The 6,527-nt window shown below is 30.5% G+C and overlaps 1 protein-coding gene across 3 annotated transcripts in view; it reads right to left on the minus strand.

The window, feature by feature from the left end:
* Positions 1-4,451, minus strand: part of LOC126886472 (uncharacterized) — a 614,879-nt gene extending 610,428 nt beyond the window's left edge. For all 3 annotated transcript variants that reach the window (XM_050653425.1, XM_050653424.1, XM_050653426.1), the window contains exon 1: positions 4,325-4,451. The gene's annotated coding sequence lies outside the window, so the exon portion shown is untranslated. The remainder of the gene's footprint in view (positions 1-4,324) is intronic.
* Between the last annotated feature and the right edge of the window lie 2,076 nt (positions 4,452-6,527).

A 6,527-nucleotide genomic window follows, 5' to 3' on the forward strand; every position in this document is an offset into this window, starting at 1 on the left:
TTGTGCAAGGTATTTGTCCATCTAAGATCTGTAGGTATAAAGCGTCGTTTGTTGAATTAAGACAGTATATGTGATTACTTTATTCAAAGCAATATGCGAATATACTCAAGGAGAGTAACACATTTATTTTTTCTTTTTGCAGTATTTTGCGAAGAAAATTTTGTTTTATTTAATATTGTTCCTTAAATTTAAAGTTAAATCATTATTAATTATAACTCTACCAGGCAACAGTAATGATACTACAGGCAATATTAATGATACTACAGGGTGTAACAAAAATACAGGTCATAAATTAAATCACATATTCTGAAATCAAAAATAGTTCGATTAAACCTAACTTACCGTAGTACAAATGTGCACATAAAAAAAGTTGTAGCCCCTTGAAGTTACAAAATAAAAATCGATTTTTCCAATATATCGAAAACTATTAGAGATTTCTTAGTGAAAATGAACATGTGGTATTCTTGTGGTAGGAACATCTCAAAAAAATAAAAGCAGTGAAATTTGTACACCACATAAAAACTTTATGGGGATTTTGTTCCCTTAAACCCACACCCCGCCCCCCCAAACTTGTGTGTACTATCCAGTTAAATTATTACTGCGGTACCGTTAGTTAAACACAATGTTTTAAACCTTTTTTGCCTCTTAGTATTTTTTCGATAAACCAGTTTTTATCGAGATGCGGCATAAAAATTTTATGAGGGTTTTGTTCCCTTAAATGCCCCAAATGTTTGTGTACGTTACAATTAAATTATTATTGAGGTACCGTTAGTCAAACACATTGTTTTTAAAACTTTTTTGCCTGTTAGTATTTTTTCGATAAACGATTTTTTATCGAGATATCGTCGCCAAACTAGCCTCTACCCTAAATGGTCAGCACTCAAAAGGACATGTTCAAATCCATAGTGATTTGAAGCAGATGTTTAAGCACCAACAACATAACAACATATATCTTGGCAAATCCACTGGAACACAATCAAAAACACATTACACGAGATCCGGCAGACTGTCAATATATTTGAACTCCCAACTATGACTAGAAAAGAAAAAGCAGTCATTAGAAGGTTGAGAATTGGACATACCCGATACACACACGAATACTTAATGAAGTCTGAACCCAAGCCTAACTGTCAAACTTGCTTTAGTGTTTTAAGCGTGAAGCACATCATTACTGAGTGTTCTCAGTCCTCAGTATGTGACGCAGAGAAATCGACATAAACTTAAGTCAAATATTAAAGATATTTTAAACTCGTCCGATCAACTTCATAACTTAATTATTAGTTTCTTGAAAGACATTCAATTTTTTAACACAATATGATCTTTTGTCTTTATAATATCTACCTGTTATTCAAAATCAGTTATTAATAATTAATCATTATAATTAATAATTAATAGTTGTTGTAATAATTAGTTGTACGTCTCTATAGTATCCAATGATTGTATATCCAATTTTTTTTTCATAATTTTTACCTAATGTTATTTAAGATTTAGAAATTAACTGTTATAATAATTAGCTTTAAGTCCTTTTAATTAATTATTGTTTAACCAATATTGTTTGTGTCAATAGCCATTGCAGCCGAGACACAAAAATTTAAATAAAAAAAATATTAGTCCAGAAAGCCACTGCGCATCCGCTAGGAAAAATATTCTAATTCGGATTTTTTGCACAATCTTACTCAAAAAGGACCCCTTTTAACAAATTTGCATGTTGCCAGGACCAAAAGTTGGTCAAAAATTTTTTAAACGTTTTTTTTTTGTTTTTTTCCTAAAATTATTTTTTTTTACATGGAACAATTTTTTTTAGGTTTTTTGGATCATTCCAAACAGAAAAGGTCTTTGGTGACTTTTCTCTAAAGTTGATAGTTTTTGACATATAAGCGATCAAAAATTGAAAAATTACGAAATCGGCCATTTTTAACCCTCAAAAACTATGTGAAAAACTGAAAGTTTGAATGTTGCCAAGGTAGGTAGATATTCTTTAAACATCGATTGATGAAATCCCGAAGAGTTTTTTGCAATAGAATATCAAAAGCCCCTTTGTTTTTTAATTGCCAATCAAGCGTGCACGACACTATTTTCCACCGTTGCATGTGTATACAGTATGGTGCAAATGAAAGGAATAAATTCATTATTTCGTAAACCGGTGACTTTAAGGAAAAATTTTAGTTATGATATTGTGACGTATGTGGTATACTAGTGACGTCATCCATCGGGGCGTGATGTCGTAATCGATGATTTTTTTAAATGAGAATAGGGGTCGTGTGCTAGCTTATTTGAAAGGTTCCTTAATTCTCTATTCAGTAATATAAACATGTACATAATTATTTATACAGGGTGTCCAAAAATTTTTTATTAAATTAAAGCATTTGGCAAATTGACAAAAACATTAAATTATTGGACACCCTGTATAAATAATTATGTAAATGTTTATATTACTGAATAGAGAATTAAAGAACCTTTCAAAAAAGCTAGCACACGACCCCTATTCTCATTTAAAAAAATCATCGATTACGTCATCACGCCCAGATGGATGACGTCACTAGTATACCATATACGTCACAATATCATAACTTAAAAATAAAAATCGACCTATTTCGGGATTTTTCCTTAAAGTCGCCGGTTTACGAAATAACGAATTTATTTCTTTCATTTGCACCATACTGCATACACATGCAACGGTTGAAAATAGTGTCGCGCACGCTTGATTAGCAATTAAAAAACAAAGGAGTTTTGAATATCATATTGCAAAAAACTCTTCGGGATTTCATCAATCGATGTTTAAAGAATATCTACCTATCTTGGCAACATTCAAATTTTCAGTTTTTCACATAGTTTTTGAGGGTTAAAAATGGCCTATTTCGCAATTTTTCAATTCTTAATCGCTTATATGTCAAAACCTATCAACTTTGGAGAAAAGTCACTCAAGACCTTTTCTGTTTGAAATGATCCAAAAAACCTAAAAAAATTTTGTTTCATGCAAAAAAAATAATTTTAGGAAAAAAACAAAAAAAAAACGTTTAAAAAATTTTTGACCAACTTTTGGTCCTGGCAACATGCAAATTTGTTAAAAGGGGTCCTTTTTGAGTAAGATTGTGCAAAAAATCCGAATTAGAATATTTTTCCTAGCGGATGCGCAGTGGCTTTCTGGACTATATATGTCTCAAAATATACCTAAAAATGTAAAAATTCACAATAAATTTTCATAATAGGGTTTATAATACCAGGTTTCTATAATCTTACTTACCATGTAAAAATTTGTGTTGGATTTCACAAATGTTCAAAATATCTCGATAAAAGCTGACTTATCGAAAAATTTCAAAGAGACAAAAAAGTTTTAAAAACATTTTTTTTGACTAATGGTACCACAATAATAATTTAATTGGAACGTACATAAATATTTGGGGGGTTTAAGGGAACAAAACCCCCATAAAATTTTTATGCGGTGCACAAATTTTACTGTTATTTTTTTTTAAATGCTCCTGCCATAAGAATGCCAAATGTCCATTTTCAATAAAAAATCTCTAATAGTTTTCAATATATTGGAAAAAATCGATTTTTATTTTGTAACTTCAAGGGGCTATAACTTTTTTATGTGCACATTTGTTCTAAGGTAAGTTAGGTTCAATCGAACTATTTTGGTCCCAGAACATGCGATTTAATTTATGACCTGTATTTTTGTTACACCCTGTATATTCTGTACCGAAAGAGCCGCTTGTAATAGATTATATTTCGTTATTTTATCTGTATAGTGTCACAACTCAAAAAAATACATTTTTAATGGTCCAATTTTAATAGTTTTTGAATTAAACCCAGAAAAGTTCTAGCACAAATTTCAAACGTCGTTTCCTCGATCATTTGTTTTTTTTTGACTTATGGCACTCTTTGATCGGAGGTGCGATATTATTATAAAGTTTGCTATTGAATAAACTTAAAAACAACCTGCTAGTTTCCACAATAATAAACTTGTCAGGATGACACGTTCCACAATTAAAATCACGTTCCACAATTAAAACTTCCCCTGTTCCATTGCATCAAAGTTTGTCCGACTAGACACCGTTAATCTATTAACAAATTTTCAGCTTGCTATTAATAAACTTTTTTGGTACGCGGGATCCAGGCCTAACGGGGGGGGGGCTAATGATTACAGCACAAAAAATTTCACTTCACTTCTTGATAATTTTAAAATATGCGATATTTTTGTCCCTGAGGTATATTTAGGTATATAAAATAATATCGAATTAATTTTATTCAAAAATTAAATATTATTGTTTCATCGAATGAATCATTTTAAAACTCTTCTACTTTCGTAATCTATTTAACTTACCTTTTGCTACTGATGTGTTCGAAGAAAATTATAAAAATAGATTAGTTTCGCGCATTGAGGCCGGTGAATCGCAACTAAAAAGGTGTTAGTGGAAAGTTGGTGGAACTCTACAAGTTTCCGATTTTCGTGAGTTGCTCTGTCAGCTCCAGCACCTGTTAGACACACCTCCGTCACCTCTGCCTTGGATTGTGTCGCTTTTTGTCACGCATAGCGTTTAAATCAGATCATAATATAGTCCATTCACTCACGGTAAAATATTGGAAAAACCCCGTTTTTTAAAGAACCGCTTGTAGACGAGCGGCACACCCCCCAAAAACGCTTATTTCTCGAGATAATGACCACGGTGAGGTGAATGGCTAATTTTAATCATACTTTATGTTTTGATATTGCTGCAAACGAAAATAAGGATTATTTTAAATTTCATGTGGGGTAACATTGTCAAAATCACTATTTTACCCTAAAAATAAAATTACGTTTTTTGCGTTTACCTCACTACAACATTTACATATACAGGGTGATTGATTAGTAGGGTAAAGCTCAATAGCTCCGCTATAGTAATAGATAGCAAAAAAAGTTAATAACAAAAATTTTAGCCACCTTTGAGCTTCACATTACAAAATTAGTTAGAATGTTACAGGGTGTTCGATAACACAGTGCAAATGCTCCGTAGAGTAAATACATAAATCTGTTAGGAGATAATTTTGAACACCTTATGTAATTAAATATTAAAAATATTTTATTAAAAATAGCTTCTAATTTTTTCAAACATGTTTTTTTGCAAAATGTATTACTGATAAATTATGTTTCGTTCTTTATTTGTTACATTGTTACATTTACATACAAAAGTAGTGTTTAATTGTCTTCAGAAAATATTGTATTTTGTGTTTGTGTGTTTTTTTGTAAAATTTATTACTAATTTTCTTTGTTTATTTGTTGCATTTACATAAAAATATAGTTTTTAATTGTTTCAAAAATGTTGCCTGTAGTGGTTGTGTTTTTGTTTGTAAAATGTATTACTAATAAATTATTTTTATTTCTTTATTTGCTACAGTGTTACATTGATTACCGGATTGATAATCGGCAATCTTCAATTGTCAATTCAGTCATGGCTTACTTAAAATTTAGATAAATTTAAACACCTAAAATAATTTGCTCTAAAAAATGAAAATATCTCGAAAACTAATCAATTTGGGCATAGGGAATGTTATATAAAAATTAAAGTATGTTAATGTTACTTTTCAATAATGATATAAACTACAGGGTGTTCTATTTAACATTACTGAGAAAATAATGTACTTGCGTTTTGACTCACCCTGTATTTGATATAAAGAAAATTAGCAATGTCAATAATTCTTAAAAATTTTGGCAATAAAAAAAATAAGGCATTAATAAACCATTGCTGTTGTGCTTATTTTTATTTATACAGGGAGTTGAACTTGTTACGATTTTCATACAAAATTGGTTATAACTTTGTAAATACCCTGTATAACATTACAAACCTTTATATTTTTGTGATGGAGAAGTTAACAGGATTTCGAATATAAAATAAAATATAGTGTTGCATTTAAAAAAACAAAAGTTAGGTGTATAAAGTCCGTATAAAAATAAGGATATAAACACCGAATAGCGATAAAGATATTTATTGATAGAACCGACACTAGGGTAATTCTACCCCGGGAGTACTTCCGAACACTGACTAATTACTGATACGCGATTAGCTAAAGACTGATGTAGAATGATGAATGCTCTTTCTCTAGGCCAGATATCTTGGTTTTATAGAAGCTTAAATTGGGTCATTGGTGACACGATGCCCGCGTGATTTGTATATTTAATTAAGGTAAATAATTCTACTTTTGTCAGCACTTTCGTGTCATTTCCAAATTATATTGTTGATAATTGACCAATTTGGATCTAAACTAATAATCTACGTGTGTGAATATAAAAACAAATAAATTCGTGCAATCTACTGGGTGATATAATTATTCTGTTCAATATCGGATATGAATTCTGAATATTTGTTATTGGACATACTGCCCGCCGGAAAAGCGGTCCCAAGTGTCAGTGTTCGAAGTTTACAAGTATAACATAATACATTAGGTTACAAAGATAGGTTAATATAATGTGTGATGTAAAGACACTAGTCTTTGAACAACTAATACTTTTCCAACTGCAACACCTTAGGTAATAAATCAAGTTAAATCTG

The sequence above is a fragment of the Diabrotica virgifera genome, chromosome 6 (genome assembly GCF_917563875.1).
Source record: "Diabrotica virgifera virgifera chromosome 6, PGI_DIABVI_V3a".
Taxonomy (NCBI): domain Eukaryota; kingdom Metazoa; phylum Arthropoda; class Insecta; order Coleoptera; family Chrysomelidae; genus Diabrotica; species Diabrotica virgifera.